Here is a 17788-nt window from a genome sequence, read left to right as displayed (position 1 = left end):
CAGCTGGTTGCTTCTTCAACCACTGGGCACTCCTGCTAACCTTATCACTGATCCACACATTGCCAATCACATACTTTCCCAGTCTCAGTTCTTTGGAATATCGTACCCTGGTCACCACTCCCTTCATGGCTTTGTGATTCTACGTTCTTGCATGGATCCTTCATGAATCTCTAACCCCACAAGTAACAAACCTCTGACTACAGAAATCCCCAATGTATGAAAAGGCTGTTTCATACATTGGGGAAAGCTCTATTAAAGTTTCCACCATCTCTCACTTCCTAACTAACCTGGCCTCTTCCAGTCTGTTCTCCATATTGTAGCCATGTGGATCTTTTCAAACCGCTAATCTCAGCCACATTCCGAGAACTGAACATCTAACTAATAAAACACCTAACTAATAGAAGCAACTACTAATAAAACATCTAACTAATAGAACATCTAACTAATAAAAGGAATGCTATAAGAACATCTATGCAGTGACAGTCTTCCCCATAATGCATCAGCACGTTTCCAGAGAGCGAGAGCTCTCACTGGGGAGCAGGAGCATATGTGCCTGGTGGGAGAACCTTGGGGACCAATTCACTTGATTCCTTTTCTATAATCTATGTTTATTCCTTTCAAACAGTGTTTGTTTCCCTTCCCTGGACCACAGCAGAATGTAAAATCACAGCTAGAAAAAAGTTTGCCTCCTGTATCCCATTGCCTTCTCTATTTATACTTAAACCCTTTATAGAAAAAGAATGGCCACATTTATGATAATAGTCAAACTTCTGTTACCCTAAAGAAAGAGAGGTCATCTATTCACAAGAGGAAGAACCAAATTATGTGGGAGGCCAAGCTGAGCATTTCTTTGTACTCTCTCCCCTCCTGACTATAGGCAATCTTGTCGATGATGGTAGTTTCAGTGACCACTTAAGATTCACATTTATTTATCTTCTGAGCTCTGGCCTCATATGTCCAATTATGTACTTGACATTTTCTCGGGAACATTTCAAAGGCACTTCAAACCCTACATTACCAAAACTCGTGATCTCTCAAACTTGACTCTTGACTTCTTTATTTCTCATTGTGCAAGGGAAGAACCCAGGAATCACTCTTGACCTCTCCTTCTCCCATGCTCCCTATATCCAACTCACGACCAAGTCTTACCCACTTTACTTCCTAAACAGCTCTCCAATCTGTCCACTCAATTTCCATCCCTACCTTATTAAAGTTTCCATCATCTCTCACTTTGTAACTAGCCTGGCCTCTTCCAGTCTGTTCTTCACACTGTAGCCATGCAGATCTTTTCAAACCACTAATCTTCAGTTACTTCACTCCTGGCTTAAACACCTCCATTGGCTCCTCATTGTTCTTAGGATAAAGACAAAACTCTCTTTCATGACCTGTGTGGCCCATCTACCCACTGGCCTCTGCACTATGTTCCACCTTCACTATCTCAGCTTCTTATCCCTCATATTTGCCATGCTCCAACCTGCCCCAGGACTTTGGCACATGCTGTTTTATTTGCCTGATAAGTGTTTCTTTTCTCTCAGAGCTCAGCTATTCCTTCCTTAGAGAAGCCTTTAGTGACCTCTCTAACGAGGACAGATCCCTCTCTTATAATAGGCTCGCAGAGCCACATAACTTTATTTTTGTGGTACTTGTGCAATTTTATATTTGTTTTGGGATGATTATGTGCTTAATGTTTCTCTTTCCCTGAATGTTGAGAATTCCTCAAGGCCAGGGATCATGTCTGTTTTCTGCTCACTCTTGTGTCCCCCATTGTCTAGCAAGTACTGCCACATAGTAGGTGTTTTCAATGAATGTATAAGAGATGAATGAATAAATGAATGAATGAATGAATTAACAAGAGAGAGGCAGGTGACCTAAGGCTAGAAGCAGGACAGGAATTACAGGGAGAAATAAGATGGAACCATTTTTGAAGAAGTTGCTAATTAGAGGTGCTGCAGACATGGAAAGAGAGAGAAAAGAAAGACTATCTTCTCTTTTCTTCTATTTCCTTCTCTGTCCCTTCTTTCCATTTATATATCCTCCTGTCTAGAAATCCCTGCCCTAGACCAGTTTTGGATTAAGGAATAGCAGAGATGAAGGCAGAGTTAGAGGATCTTGGTGGTAAGGAGTCCTTGGCAGTTGTGGGTCTAAAGATGTGAGGAGAGGAGAGGGAATGAAATCTCAAGCAGCAGGAGGGCCAAAAGTTGCTTGGCTACCTAGCTTCTTACAGGTCTATATCCTGTGCCTCAGCCTCTAATGCAGCCACTCCCTTGTGGCTCTAGGACCCTCAGTAAGCTAGGGCATGGCATTGTTTCAGAATGCCTATATTTCCCAGAAACCCAGTTCTCTCTTTTCTTTCCACAGAGCTCAAGAATTTCAGTCCCTTGGTAGCACTTTTCCTTGCTACATGTGTTCCTTTAAATATCTTCCTTTCTCACTGCTCAAACAAGAATCTTGGTTGAAAGATTCAAAGTTGTTTAACCATCCTAAGGGATCATTATTTTTTCATATTTTCTTAAAGCAGTCACTTACAAAATGTGTCTTCTATGCCAAAAGATATATAAATTCAGTTGATGGAACAGGACTACAAGAAGACAATTTGTAAATACACACAAATTACTAACACGTTTTAGTTTAAAATACTTCACAAAAATCTATCTGCAATATTGATTAACAGGACTTTCATAGTACGGAGTAATCTATTACAATATTTATAATAATACAATGAGTGTGACTAAGGTTCCTTTTAAAAACACATTTGAATATTAATTTTAAATTTTGAATTTTTACTTTTAGAGATAATGGTAAATTATCAGCAAAAGTAATAACTTTAAAATGATAATTTCCTGTGTAAGAACTACACTAGTTATTTCCTGTATTTTCTGTAGGTACACTTAAGGAACTTATGTCCATATAAAAGCAGCTGCTCTAAGTGCTGAAAACCTTGGGTAATTACAGTGGTTTTGTTAGGATTCTCTAATGATGTCCACTTCTTTTTCCCCATGGCACAAAGCTGTCTGTTGCTGATGATCCAGGATGGATGTCAGTGACCTTATATATGGCATGAGAGATTTTTCGCCTATAGCACAGGGTTTGATGTCAGTAGCTTTTGGACAATGTCAGTGAACAAAAAGAAGGAAAAAATTAAAGCCAAATATAGAGATGCTGACCCCAGGAATACATAACAGAAAAACGAGTTAATATTCTGATGCTAGGCTTCAACATGTCCTTTGACTAAGCCTGGAGAAGATTATTTAAAATGAACTACAAAAAGCACATTTCAGACATATCCTGGGCAATGTCTATATTCAGAATGCCAAGAAGCTGTGTCCAGGCATTTTTAATTGTTTGTGTCTTCATGGTGGAAGTAAAAGAACTTAAGATTTTATTCTTACTCCTTGGATATCTTCACTCTATGGGAGGAAAAGCAACTTTTGGTATATACCAACAGCTGGAACTCAGTGAATGGTTTGCATTCCTTCTCCAGAATATTTTTTTGTGCCCTTCTTCATTCATTCTATAAACATATAGTAGGTGCCTGCTATGTGCCAAGCACTGGGCTGGGCTCTGGGTAACCCTGAAGTAAATAAATCAAAATTCCTTGCATTCAAAGCTACTCAGTCTAATGAGGGATATGGTGATACACAATAACAAGTTTAGATTAATCAAGTTTCCTCACCAACCATTCTCTATTTAAATTATGTTAAAAAATTAAAGTGAGATAATCAACACAGTTAAAATATCAAATAAGATCATAGGGTTTATAACAAAACTTGAAGAGTATGTCAGGGCTTATAACAAAACCACTTTCAACTTCTTCAGCTATTTCTACACACATTTATGTCCACATTTCTAAATAACAATGGCTATTTTTGATTTTTAAATCTTAGATATTTATCTACTAAATTTCTACTATGAAAGATAATGATTTAATTCTCATAAGTACTACCTCCAACCCCTACTACACTTCCCTTCTCCCACTATGTCAGTAGAGTTATACTAACATTGTTAATTAATTTTCACTGAGTGTATTATTATTATTATTATTATTTGAGACAGAGTCTCACTCTGTCACCCAGGCTGGAGTGCAGTAGTATGATCATGGCTCACTGCAGCTTTGACCTCCCAGGCTCAAGCGATCCTTCCACCGAAGCCTCCCGAATAGCTGGGACGCAGGCATGTGCCATCATGCCTGTCTAATGTTTCTGTATTTTTTGTAGAGATAGAGTCTCACCATCTTTCCCAGGCTGGTCTCGAACTCATGAGCTCAATCAATCCTCCTGCCTTGGCTTCCCAAAGTGCTGGGATCACAGATGTGAGCCACCGCACCTGGCCAAGTTTCAGTGACTATATTATTAAGCTCAATTAAGTATTCTTCACAGCTAAACTACATAGTACACTAGGATTGCTTCTTCTTTTCCCTAGAGTTAAAAATTGCCTAATTTCTTAGTTTTCTATTTACTTACCACAATTCAGTCTGTTGCAATATGGGCTGGGTGCCTTCTAGCCTACCGTACAGCTGCTGTCCTAAGACTTACCTTCACTTCTGTGAATTTCCTTAGTTTTTCTACTGTTTCCTAGATACCATGTCTTCCCTTTTCCTAGTTTACTCTCCTGTTTAGGTGGAATACTCAATTTTTATGGGTCATGCTTTTTGTGTTCTTTTAAATAAATCTTTATTTTTTTCTAGAAGTTTTATATTTTAACAGTTAAATTTGGATATGATCCATTTTGAGTAAATTTTTGTGCATGGGGTAAAGGGTGAAGGTTCACTTTTTCTATTTGGATATCCAGTTGTTCCACCATTTGTTGAAAACATTATCCTTTCTTCCACTGAAATATTGGAATTTTTGGCTGGGCGTGGTGGCTCACACCTGTATTTCTAGCACTTTGGGAGGCTGAGGCAGGTGGATCACTTGAGGTCAGGAGTTCAAGAAGAGCCTGGCCAACATGCCGAAACCCTGTCTCTACCAAAAATATAAAAAATTGGCTGGGCGTGCTGGCACGTGCCTGTAATCCCAGCTACTTGGAAGGCTGAGGCAGAAGAATTGCTTGAACCCAGGAGGCGGAGGTTGCAGTGAGCTGAGATTGTGCCACTGCACTCCAGCATGGGCAACAGAGCGAGAATCTTAAAAAATCAGTTGACTCTATGTGTGAGTTTATTTATAAATTGTTCTGTTTCCTTAATCTTCATGGCCACCCTATGTCAATGCCACATTGTTTTGATTATCGTAACTTTAAAGTTGTGAAATCAGGTAGTGTAAGTTCTCCAAATGTATTTTATTTTATTTTATTTATTTTATTTTTGAGAAAGGATCTCACTTTGAAACCTAGGCTGGAGTGCAGTGCCATGATCATGGCTGTCTGCTGTCTCAACCTCCTGGGCTCATGAGATCCTCTCACCTCAGCCTCCTGAGTAGCTGGGACCACAGGCATGTGCCACCACACCCAGCTAATTAAAAAAAAGAGTGATTCTCTAGCCTCAGACTCCCAAAGAGCTAGGATTACAGATATGAGCCACTGTGCCTGGCTTTTTTTTTTTTTTTTTTTTTCAAGAAACACAGTCTCACTCTGTTGCCCAGGCTGAAGTACAGTAGCACAATCATGGCCCACTGTAGCCACGACCTCCAGGGCTCATGCATCCTCCCACCTCAGCCTTTTGGGTAGCTGGTACTATAGGCCACCATTCCCAGCTAATTTTTTTTAAAAAAACATCTTTTAGAGAAGGGGTCTTGCTATATTGCCCAGGCTGGTCTCAAACTCCTGGGCTCAAGCAATCCTCCTGCCTCATCCTCCCAAGGTACTGGGATTATAAGCATGAGTTACTATGCCTGTGATGGTTTTACCAATGGGTTCTTTTTACCAATGTTGCTTTGGTATTCTAGGTCCCTTTCTTATAAATTTTAGGATTGATTTGTCAATTTCTAAGAGAAAAGAATCTGAGATATTGATTGGGATTATGTTGAATGTATAGATCAATTGAGAAGGAATTAGCACTTTAAGAATACAGGGTCTTCTACCATGCATGTGTAGGGGCAGGCAGTATATGAGAAATCTCTGTACTTTCCTTTCAATTTTGCTATGAATCTAAAATTAATCTAAACAATAAAGTCTATTAAAATAAAAAAATCAAAACCAGAAAAAACATCTATTAAAACAAAAAATCAAAACCAGAATACAGTCTTCTAATACACGAAAATGGTATCTCTCCATTTATGTAGATCTTCTTTAATTTCTTCCAATATTTTGTGTTTTTATTGTACAGCTCTCGCACATAGTTTTAAAAATGTATCCCTAAGTATTTTATGTATCTTGATGAAGTTATAAATGCCATTTAAAAAAAATTCATTTCTAGTCGTTCACTGCTAGTCAATGGAAATACAGTTATGTTTTGCATATTGACCTTGCCATTAAGCATATGGCTTTGCTAAATACACTCTATAAGTTCTAATAGCTTTTTGCAGATTTCTTATTATTTTCTATGTACCCAGTCACATAGTCTGCAAATAAAGAACATTTTGTTTCTTCCTTTTCAAGCAATGTCATTTGTTTCATTTTTTGGCTTTATTGCACTGGCTAAGACAGGTGCAACTCTAAGGTTGAGTAATGTGGTATAGCAAACATCCTTCCTTTATTCTTAATCTTAGGGAAAGCATTCAATCTTTCAACATTAAGTATGTTGTTATGTAGATTTTATATAGATGCCTATTATCAGGTTAAGTTCCTTTCTATTTACAGTTTGCTGATAATTTTTAAAATCATACATGGTGCTGAATATAATGCATTTTGTGCATCTATTGAGATGATCATATAATATTTCTCCTTTATTCTGTTTGGTGAATTACACTGATTTATTTCTGAATGCCAAAACAATCTTGCATTCCTGAGATAAGCCTCACCTGGTCATTGTGTGTTATCTTTTTATATATTGCTGGACTTGATTCGCTAATATTTTAGTAGGGATTTTTGCTTTTCTGTTCATAGGGTATATTGCTCTTTAGAGTTCTTGTAATATTGCTGGTTTGATAACATGATTTGGGAAGTAGTCCCTGCTTCTCTGTTTTCTTTCTTTTTTTCTTTCTGAGACAGGGTCTCACTTTGTTCCCCCCGCCAGCTGGAGAGCCGTGGCATGATCTCAGCTCACTGCAGCCTCGACTTCCCGGGTTCATGTGATCCTCCCACCTCAGCCTCCTGAGTAGCTGGGACTACAGATGGGCACCACCATGCCTGGCTAATTTTTTTTTTCTTTGAGATGGAGTCTCACTCTGTTGCCTAGGCTGGAATGCAGTGGCATGATCTCAGCTCATTGCAACCTCCACCTCTTGGGTTCAAGAGATTCTCCTGCCTCAGCCTCCCAAGTAGCTGAGATGACAGGCATGTGCCACCACACCAAGCTAATTTTTGTATTTTTAGTAGAGACGGGGTTTGCCATGTTGGTCAGGCTGGTCTCGAACTCCTGACCTCAGGTGATCATCCTGCCTTGGCCTCCCAAAGTGTTGGGATTACAGGCATGAGCCCTGGCTAATTTTTGTATTTTTTATAGAGATGGGGTCTCCCCACATTGCCCAGGGTGGGTTTTGAACTCCTGAGCTCAAGAGATCTGCTCATCTTGGCCTCCTGAAGCGCTAGGATTACAGGCATGAGCCACTGCACCTGGCCTTGCTTTTCTATTTTTCTGAAAGCACTTGTGTAAGATTGGTGTCATTTCTTTCTTAAGTGTGTGATAAAGTTTATCAGTGAGGTTATCTGGTCTTGGAGTTCGCTTTGTGGTGAGGTTTTTATTTGTGAAATATGATGTATTTAATAGATACGGAGCTATTCAGACTTTCTTATGTCAGTTTTGGTATTTATGTCTTGCAAGGAATATGTTTTTAACTAAGCTGCCAATTTTATGGCATAAAGTTCTTTACAACATTCCCTTCTTATCCTTTTAACTGTAGTGACATATTTTTTATTCCGGATATTGTTAATTTGTGTTTTCTCTGTTTTATTGAACAGCCTAGATTGTTTATTAATTTTATTAATATTTGCAAAGAACCAGCTTTTGGCATCATTGATTTTTCTCTAATGATTGCCTATATTTCTATTTCATTAATTTCTGCTGTTATTTTCATTATTTTCTTCTTTCCTTCCTTTTAATTTCCTTCCTTCAAATTTATTTTGAATGTAATTTGCATGTATTTTTCTTGCTGCTTGAGGTACAAGATTAGAGCATTGTTTTAATTTTTCATCTTAAATTTATTATCATTATTGTTTGCATTTTTCCCTCATTCTTGTTGTCATTTTATAATTTTTTCTTTTCTACTATAAGCGTTCAAAGCTATAACTTTCCCTCTAAGCATTACTTTACTGTATCCCACAAATTTTCAAATGTTTTGTTTTCATTTTCATTCAGTTCAAGTATTTTCTAATTTTCTTTGTGATTTCTATGGACTTTGTTTCATTTCATATGGATTATGTTGATAATTTTGTTTTTTGAGATAGGGTCTCACTCTGTTGCCCAAGCTGGAGTACAGTGGTGTGATCTCGGTCACTGCAGCCTCTACCTCGTAGGCTCAAACGATCCTCCCAACTCAGCCTCCTGAGTAGCTGGGACTACAGGTGTGCACCACCATGCCTGGCTAATTTTTGTATTTTTAGTGGAGACAGGGTTTCACTATGTTGCCCAGGCTGGTCTTGAACCCCTGGGTTCAAAAATTCCACCTGCCTCAGCCTCCCAAAGTGATAGTACTACAGGCGTGAGCCACTGCACCCAGCTCTAAATATTCTAACTCCTATTTTAAGGTAGAATGTTCTATAAGAGTAAATTAGATCAAGTTGGTTGGTTATGTTATACCTATCTTTTATGTCATTACTGGTTTACTATCTGCTTGTTCTATCAACCAATGCAAGAGAAATGTTGAAATCTCTGTTATAATTATGGATTTGTCCATTTCTCCTTTTACTTCTGTGAATTTTTACTTCATGTAGTTTGTACTTCTATTGCTAGGAGCATAACTTTGAGGATTGTTATGTTTTCTTAAAGAATTGGCGCTTTTTATCATTATAAATTTTCCTTATATATCTCTGGTAATATTTCTTGTCCTAGAATCTATTTTATTTTATATTAATGTAGCCATTTCATTTTTCATATTATTTGTGTTTGCAGTATTTTTTTCATAATTTTATTTTTAACTCACATATCTTTATATATAAAGTGTGTTTCTTCCAGAGAGTACCATTGGATTTTTTTTTTTAAAGCATAAATAACAAGACCCAGGCTGGTCTCGAACTCCTGGGCTCAAGTGATCCTCCCACCTTGGCCTCCTAAAGTGCTGATATTACAGGCCTCACCATGCCCAGCTAAAACTGGATTTAAAAAAAAAAATCCAGTCCTACTATCTCTGCCTTTTAATTGAACTATGTAAATTATTTACATTAATATAATTATTAATATTAACATTAATATCTAATTATTGATATTAGCTAAGACTACTGTTTTGCTATTTGTCTTATCTGTTCTTTATTTCCTTTTTCTTTTCCTGTCTCCTACTTTTTTTTTGGCATTTGAGTTTCTCTTAATTATTGGCTTATTAGTTGTAAAAATCTTTGACTATATTTTAGTAGTTGCTTCAGGGTTTGAAACAATCATTTTTAAATATGCACAGGCTACTATCAAATAGCATGGTACTACTTCATGTATAATGTAAGAACTTTACAACAATATACTACTATTTTCTCCATTCCTGTCATTTGTGCTATTGTTAATTTTACTTTTACATGTCATAAACCCCATGCTATATGGTTATTATTTATTTTGCCTTCATTTTATTGCATGTGTGGTTGCACACATCAATGATCCCAGCTACAGTGAGGCTGTGGCAGGAGGTTCACTTGAGCTCAGGAAATTTAGGCTGCAGTGAGCTGCGATCACACTACTGCACCACAGACTGGCCAACAGAGTAAGACCCTGCCTAAAAAAAAATTATCTCAGGTTTTTCTTTATTTTGCCTTCATTTTTAAAGGATGGTTTCACTGGACATATATAATTCTAAGTTGACAAGGGTGTTTTTCTTTTAGCATTTTAAATATGTTTCATGATCTTCTGGCTTGCATTGCTTTTGACAAGAAGCTTGTAATAATTCTTATCTTTCTATGTACATAAAATATCTTTTAAGTATCTTTTCTTCTGGTAGCTTTTAAGATGTCTATATATATATTTTTTTACATGGAGTTTCGCTCTTGTTGCCCAGGCTGGAGTGCAATGGCGCGATCTTGGCTCACTGCAACCTTTGCCTCCTGGGTTCAAGCGACTCTCCTGCCTCAGATTCCCAAGTAGCTGCGACTACAGGCATGAGCCACTACACCTGGCTAATTTTGTATTTTTAGTAGAGACGTGGTTTCACCATGTTGGCCAGGCTAGTCACCAACTCCTGACCTCGAGTCATCCGCCCGCCTTGGCCTCCCAAAATGTTGGGATTATAGGCGTGAGCCACTGTGCCTGGCCGCTTTTCAGATATTCTTATTATCATTGGTTTTCTAGCAATTTTACTGTAGTGTGCTTTGGTGTAATTTTCTTTGGGATTTTCCTGTTCGGGTTTTGTTGAGCTTCATGGATCAGGGATTAAAATTTTCATCAAATTTGGCAATTTTGGGGCCACTTTTTTTGTTGTCGTTCTGTGTTTGTTTGCTTGTTTGTTTTGTTTTGAGATGGGGCTTGCTCTGTTGCCGCCGCTTTTTTTTTTTTTTCAGTGTTTTCTTTTTTCCATGCTTTACTTTGGATAGTTCTAATACTATGTCTTTAAGTTCACTGATCTTTTCTTGTACAATGGCTAATCTACTTTTAATCCTATCCAATGAATTTTTTATTTCAGAAATATTTTTAGTCAGGCTTGGTGGTCCACGCCTGTAATCCCAGCACTTTGGGAGGCCGAGGCCGGTGGATCGCCTGAGGTCAGGAGTTCGAGACCAGCCTGGCCAACATGGTGAAACCCCCATCTCTACTAAAAATACAAAAAAAAAAAAAGTTAGCTGGGCATGGTGGCGGGTGCCTGTAATCCCAGCTACTAGGCAGGGCTGAGGCAAGAGAATCGTTTGAACCCCAGAGGCGGAGGTTGCAGTGAGCTGAGATCGCGCCATTGCACTTCAGCCTGGGCAACAAGAGCGAAACTCCGTCTCAAAAAAGAAAGGAAGGAAGGAAGGAAGGAAGGAAGGAAGGAAGGAAAGAAGGAAGGAAGGAAGGAAGGAAGGAAGGAAGGAAGGAAGGAAGGAAAAATATTTTTTAGCTCTAGAAGTTATGTTTTCCTCACACTTTCCATTTCTCTACCCTTTCTGTTCATGATTTCTTTAAATTATACAGTATATTTATAATTGCTTTTTTTTTTTTTTAAAAGTCTTATCTCCTAATTCTATCCTTCATGTCATTTCTGGGTATTTTTTTTTTTGACTGATTTTTCTCTGGTTATGATTTACATTTTCATGCTTCTTCTTTTTTTTTTCACAAGACTACATCTGAAAGCAAGATTTTTGTGGTTCTTGTTTTCTGTTCCTCTCCCTGCATTGTGGTGGATATTCACCTTGTTTTTTCTCTTAGGGACAACAGTCCTGTGCTGCCTATTGTCCAGGGTCTGAAAAAGTTGTTTCACATATTTTGTCTAGGTTTCTCTTTGTTTTTATGGAGGGCGATTCTGGTCCTGGTTACTACATCATGGCCCATTAGATTATCTTAAGATATAATTTAAAAACATATTTCTCCATTTTCCCCCTATTGCTATGGTCCAAATGTGTCCCCCAAAGTTCATATGTTGAAACTTTTTTTTTCCCCTGCCTTATTCTTCCTGGACATATGTTGAAACTTAATTGCCAATGCAGTAGTATTAAGAGATAGGCCTTTGGGGCCAGGCACGGTGGCTCACACCTGTAATCCCAGCACTTTGGGAGGCCAAGGCGGGTGGATCACGAGGTCAGGAGATTGAGACCATCCTGGCTAAGACGGTGAAACCCCGTCTCTACTAAAAGTACAAAAAATTAGCAGGGTGTGGTGGCGGGCGCCTGTAGTCCCAGCTACTCAGGAGGCTGAGGAAGGAGAATGTCGTGAACCTGGGAGGCGGAGCTGGCAGTGAGCCGAGATGGCACCACTGCACTCCAGCCTGGGCGACAGAGCGAGACTCCGTCTCAAAAAAAAAAAAAAGAGGTAGACCTTTAGGAAGTGACTAATTTATGAGAGCAGAGCCTTCATGAATGGATTAGAACCTTATAAAAGGGTGATTTTGCTCCTTTCATCCCTCTGCTGTATGAGGACACATCCCTTCTGGATGCCACAAGGCTCTATCTTGGAAGCAGAGAGCAGCCCTTGCCAGAAACCAACCTTTGGTGCCTTGATCTTAGACTTCCCAGCCTCCAGAACTTCCAGAAGTAGGTTTCTGCTGATAATCAGTCTCAGGTATTTTGTTACCAGCAGCACAAATGGACTAAGATACCTATTCTCTGATTCTGGTACTCTTATTAGTCATATATTGGATCTTCTGAATTAATTCTTTAAGTTTCTTTTTTACTTGCTTATATTCAGTTTTTTTTGTTTGTTCTTTCTGGGAGACTGTCAATTTTATCATTTAAACTTTATATTGAATATTTAATTTCCTCATCCTATTTTTAATTTCTAAGTGCTCTGTTATTCATGTTTCTTTTAAAAAATAGAATCTTGCTTTTATTTCAAGGTTATGGAATCCTTTTCATTTCTCTTAGGAAATTATAGTGGGATTTTAAAGGATTGTTTTCCTGTTTCCATATGATTTATTTCTTTGGAATTCTTTCTTTTTGTTTCCGTTTCTCTCTCTTTGATTTTAGAGGCTCTTTTCAGAGATCTCTTAATCCTGAGCTGCCTGTTTATTCATGAAAGTGAATGAGAGCTTTCTGTGCAAGGGCAAGGCTTGTTGACTGTCTCACTGTGGGGCAACTGGGCAGGCAGCTGGCATTTTCCCTCTGAAACTCTTAAATGTCAGGATTGGGAGATGTTTTCTCTTGAGCTAGTCAGTTTCCCTAAAGAGGAACGAATTCACCAACTGTTGCCCAACGTTTTAAAGCCATGTAGGCAGGGTTTGGAGAGTATAGCCTACTTGTATGCATGAGAGGGAGAGAAATATTGGCTAACATTTCAGTGTTTAGTCTTTCATGAAATCCACTCACTTTTTTTTTTTTTTTTTAGCATTACCATTTGCTGTGGTTTTTGACCCACAGACTCTGTGGTTCAACTTCTTCACCAATTAAACTTGTCCCCTGTAACTTTGTTGTTCAGGTATTCTATCCAGGCATTCTTTAAACTCTCCTCTGCCCTCATGTTAACCATTCAATATTATTCAGTGCAAGTGGCCACTCTGTCTTTCTTGAAACTCCTTTTTCTCTTCTTCTACATCACCGACTCCTGATGGAGTCTTCTAACTGATCTCTAAATACTGGAGTGTTTCTGTGATTGGTCTTGGTCTCATTTTTTTCTCTGTCTCTATTGTCTTTCACCCCATGCCATGACTTTTAAATATCATGTAAATGCTGTTGACTCTCAAACTTTCCAATCTTACTTCTCCCTTAAACTCCAGATGCTTACTTGACATGTCCATTTCAATATCCAATAGGCATTTCACGAGGTGGAATTATTCTGTTTCTTCCTTATAAAGGCTACCAGTGTCTTCCTGATTCCTCACACAAAATTTAGGAGTCATCCTGATTCCTTCCCTTCCTTTATGCCTACATCCTGCTCATCAACAAGTTATATGAATTCCACCTTAAAATATAACTAATTACTTCCAAACCCACCCACTCCTCTTCATCTCTAAGCAACCATCTTCTCTTATTTAACTTCTGCAGTAGTCTCCCAACTTATCTCTTTGCTGTCATTCTTGAAACTCATTCTTCATATAGCAGTAGAGAATTCTTTAAAAAAAAAAATCCTTCAGTTGACAGAGGAAGGGAAGAAAAAGAAAACAATCCTTTCAGTGGCTTTCTACTGCACTTAGAATAAAGTAAAAACTTGTGATCATATCCTAAAATGACCTTTATGATCTGGCCTCTGTGCCTTCCTTTCTAATCTCATATTGTACTGTTGCCTCTTCATTCACTCAACAGTGTATTTACTGAGCACCTACAATGTATCAGAAACTAAGCTAGGCACTGGGTACCATACTACAGTGTTCCTTGGACACTCAAGCTTTCTTTGGCCTCAGAGCCTTTGCATCTACTTTTGCTAGTACCTGGCATGTTCTTTCCCTAGCTCGTTGCATATCTTCTTTCTCATCCTTCAGATCTCAATGTAAATGTCATTTCTTCAGAGGCCTTTCATAATAACCTGATCTAAAATATCCGCTGACTCCTTTTTTCTGTTATCTTATTTAATTCCTTCACAGCACTTTTCAAAATCTTCTCTGCTTAGGACTCATTCTGTTACCCAGTCTGGAGTGCAGTGGATGGATCACAGTTCACTGCTTCACTGCAGTCTTGCACTTTGGGACAAGGGATCCCATCCTGGGCTCAAGCGATCCCCCCACCCCAGCCTCCTGAGTACCTGGGACTGAGTACCTAAGTACAGGCACATGCCATCACACGAAGCTAATTGCTAATTTCTTTTTTAATTTTTTTGTAGAGAAAAGGTCTTCTTGTGTTGTCCAGGCTGGTTTTGAATTCCTGGCCTCAAGCAATCCTCTCCTGCCTTGGCCTCCCAAAGTGCGGTGATTACAGGCATGAGCCACCATACCCGGCCTTGCTTGTGTATTTTCTTACCATTTCCTCCCTTGTCCCTCTGTAAAGTACACACCTTGAGGGTAGAGGCTTTTTTTTTTTTTCTTTTTTTTGAGATGGAGTCTCGCTCTGTCGCCCAGGCTGGAGTGCAGTGGTGCGATCTTGGCTCACTGCAAGCTCTGCCTCCTGGGTTCACACCATTCTCCTGCCTCAGCCTGTGGAGTAGCTAGGACTACAGGCGCCTGCACGCCCGGCTAATTTTTTTGTATTTTTAGTAGAGACGGGGTTTCACCATGTTAGCCAGGATGGTCTCGATCTCCTGACCTTGTGATCCACCCTCCTCAGCCAGCCTCCCAACATGCTGGGATTACAGGCATGAGCCACCATGCCCGGCCTTTGTTTTTTGTTTTTTTTTTTTTTTTTTAGTAGAGACAGAGTTTCACCATGTTGGCCAGGCTGGTCTCAAACCCCTGACCTCAAATGATCCACCCACTTCAGCCTCCCAAAATGCAGGGATTACAGGCCTGAGCCACTGTGCCTGGCCGAGGGTAGAGACTTTGTCTTATTTATCATGTCTCTCCAGTTTCTTAAGATGTGTTTTTCCAAGGCCCTGGAACAGTGCCTGGCACATGGAATATATTATAGTAGTTCCCCCCACCCCCTTGTTCAGTTGCCCTCAGTCAACTGTGGTCCAAAAATATTTAATGGAAAATCCCAGACAAAATAATTTGTAAGTTTTAAAATGGATGCTCTTTTTTTCACTCTGTCACCCAGGCTGGAGTGCAGTGGCACAATCCTGGCTTCCTGCAACCTCTGGCTCTGGGTTCAAGCAATTCTCCTGCTTCAGCTCCTGAGTAGCTGGGATTACAGGTGTGCACCACCGCTCTGGGCAAATTATTGTATAGGGTTTTGCCATGTCAGCCACGGTGATCTTGAATTCCTGGCCTCAAGTGATCGGCCTGCCTCGGCCTTCCAAAGTGCTAGGATTACAGGCATCAGCCACCTAGCCCAGCTGAGTACAATGGATGCTATTCTGAGTATCATGATGAAATCTTGCACTGGCCTGTTTGTCCTGCCCGGGGCCATGAATTATTCCTTTGTCCAGTATTTCCATGCTATACATGCTACCAACCCATTAGTCACTTAGGTTATCATATCTGCTGTGTCACTATTATAGTGCTTGTGTTCAAGCAACCCTTATTTCACTTGCCCCAAAGTTCAGGAGTAGTGATGCTGACATTGTAACCGTTCCTTTTTTTAATTTTTGAGAGGAAGTCTTGCTCTGTCCCCAGGCTGGAGTGCAGTGGCATGATCTCAGCTCACTGCAACCTTCGCCTCCCAGGTTCAAGCGATTCTCCTGCCCCAGCCTCCTGAGTAGCTGGGACTACAGGCGCCCGCCACCATGCACAGCTAATTTTTTTATTTTTAGTAGAGATGGGGTTTCACCGTGTTAGCCAGGATTGTCTCGATCTCCTGATTGAGTGTTGGTATTACAGGTGTGAGCCACCGCGCCCAGCCTTCATTTATTATTATTGTTGTTAATCTCTTAGTATGCCTAATTTATAAATTAAACTTTATCATAGATATGTACATTTAGGGAAAACTAATATATATAGCATTCGATACTACCCATGGTTTCAGGCATCCACTGAGGGTTTTAGAATGTAGCCTTCACAGATAAGTTGGGACTACTGTAAATATTTTTTAATAGATTAACTTGATGGGGAGGTTCAGGAAAAGCTACATAGGGGAGATAATATCAAGTTCAGTCTTTAAAGAGGATTTGGGCCAGGCGCAGTGGCTCACACCTGTAATCCTAACACTTTGGGAGGCCGAGGCAAGCGGATCACCTGAGGTTAGGAGTTCGAGACCAGCCTGGCCAACATGGCAAAACCCCATCTCTACTATAAATACAAAAATTAGCCGGGCGTGGTGGCACATGCCTGTAATCCCAGCTACTTGAGAGGCTGAGGCAGGAGAATCTCTTGAACCAAGGTGGTGAAGGTGGCAGTGAGCCAAGATCATACCACTGCACTCCAGCCTGGATGACAGAGCGAGACTCTGTCTCAAAAAAAAAAAAAAAAAAAAAAAGAGGATTTAGATGTTGGTCATTAGATAGAATAACCAGCAATAATGAAGGTATTTATTTTGGCTGCACATTTATTCTGGTTATGCATTATTAACATGTTCTAAGAGTAATCATGTAGACAAAACATCTTTGTCTTAATGTCATGCAGAAAAACCTCCTTTGGGATCATTTAGAGGCTAGAAGTTTTGCCCTGTTATCAAACTCCCCTTTCTCTGTTTGGAGTTAAAAAGCATAATAGAATAACTCTTTAAAAGTAATGGCTGTTGCCAGGCTGGGTGCAGTGGCTCATGCCTAGAATCCCAGCACTTTGGGAGGCTGAGGCGGGCAGATCACTTGAGCTCAGGAGTTCGAGACCAGCCTGGCCAACATGGTGAAACCCTGTCTCTACTAAAATACAAAAATAAGCCAGGCATGGTGGTGCACATCTGTAATCCCAGCTACTCGGGAGGCTGAGGCAGGAGAATGGCTTGAACCTGGGAGGCGGAGGTTTCAGTGACCCAAGATCATGCCACTGCACTCCAGCCTGGGCTACAGAGTGAGACTCCGTCTCAAAAAATAAAATAAAGGGCCGGGCGCGGTGGCTCACACCTGTAATCTCAGCACTTTGGGGGGCCGAGGTGGGCAGATCCCCTGAGGTCAGGAGTTCAAGACCAACCTGGCCAACCTGGTGAAATCCCGTCTCTACTGAAACTATAAAAATTAGCTGGGTGTGGTGGCAGGTGCCTGTAATCCCAGATACTTGGGAGGCTGAGGCAGGAGAATCACTTGAACCTGGGAGGCAGAGGTTGCAGTGATTCGAGATCTTGCCATTGCACTCCAGTGTGGGTGACAGAGACTCCATCTCAAAATAAAAATTTAAAAAAATGTAAAATATATTTTAATTCAGAATTTATCCCATGAACGTCTTACATTTTTCACATTGTAAGTTGAAACAACTGAGTTGTGCTTCCTAAGGTCTTCTTACTTTAAACATCCACCCTGATTATTCAATGGTATTTT

The 17788-nt window shown here is 39.8% G+C and overlaps 1 protein-coding gene across 3 annotated transcripts in view; it reads right to left on the bottom strand.

Moving 5' to 3' along the window:
* Positions 1-17788, bottom strand: part of PPP1R42 (protein phosphatase 1 regulatory subunit 42) — a 46741-nt gene that overhangs the window by 10034 nt on the left and 18919 nt on the right. The window lies entirely within an intron of this gene.

This window comes from Hylobates moloch, unplaced genomic scaffold (assembly GCF_009828535.3).
Source record: "Hylobates moloch isolate HMO894 unplaced genomic scaffold, HMol_V3 SCAFFOLD_9, whole genome shotgun sequence".
In the NCBI taxonomy this organism is placed as follows: Eukaryota; Metazoa; Chordata; class Mammalia; order Primates; family Hylobatidae; genus Hylobates; species Hylobates moloch.
This window is presented reverse-complemented; position numbering and strand designations above follow the sequence as displayed.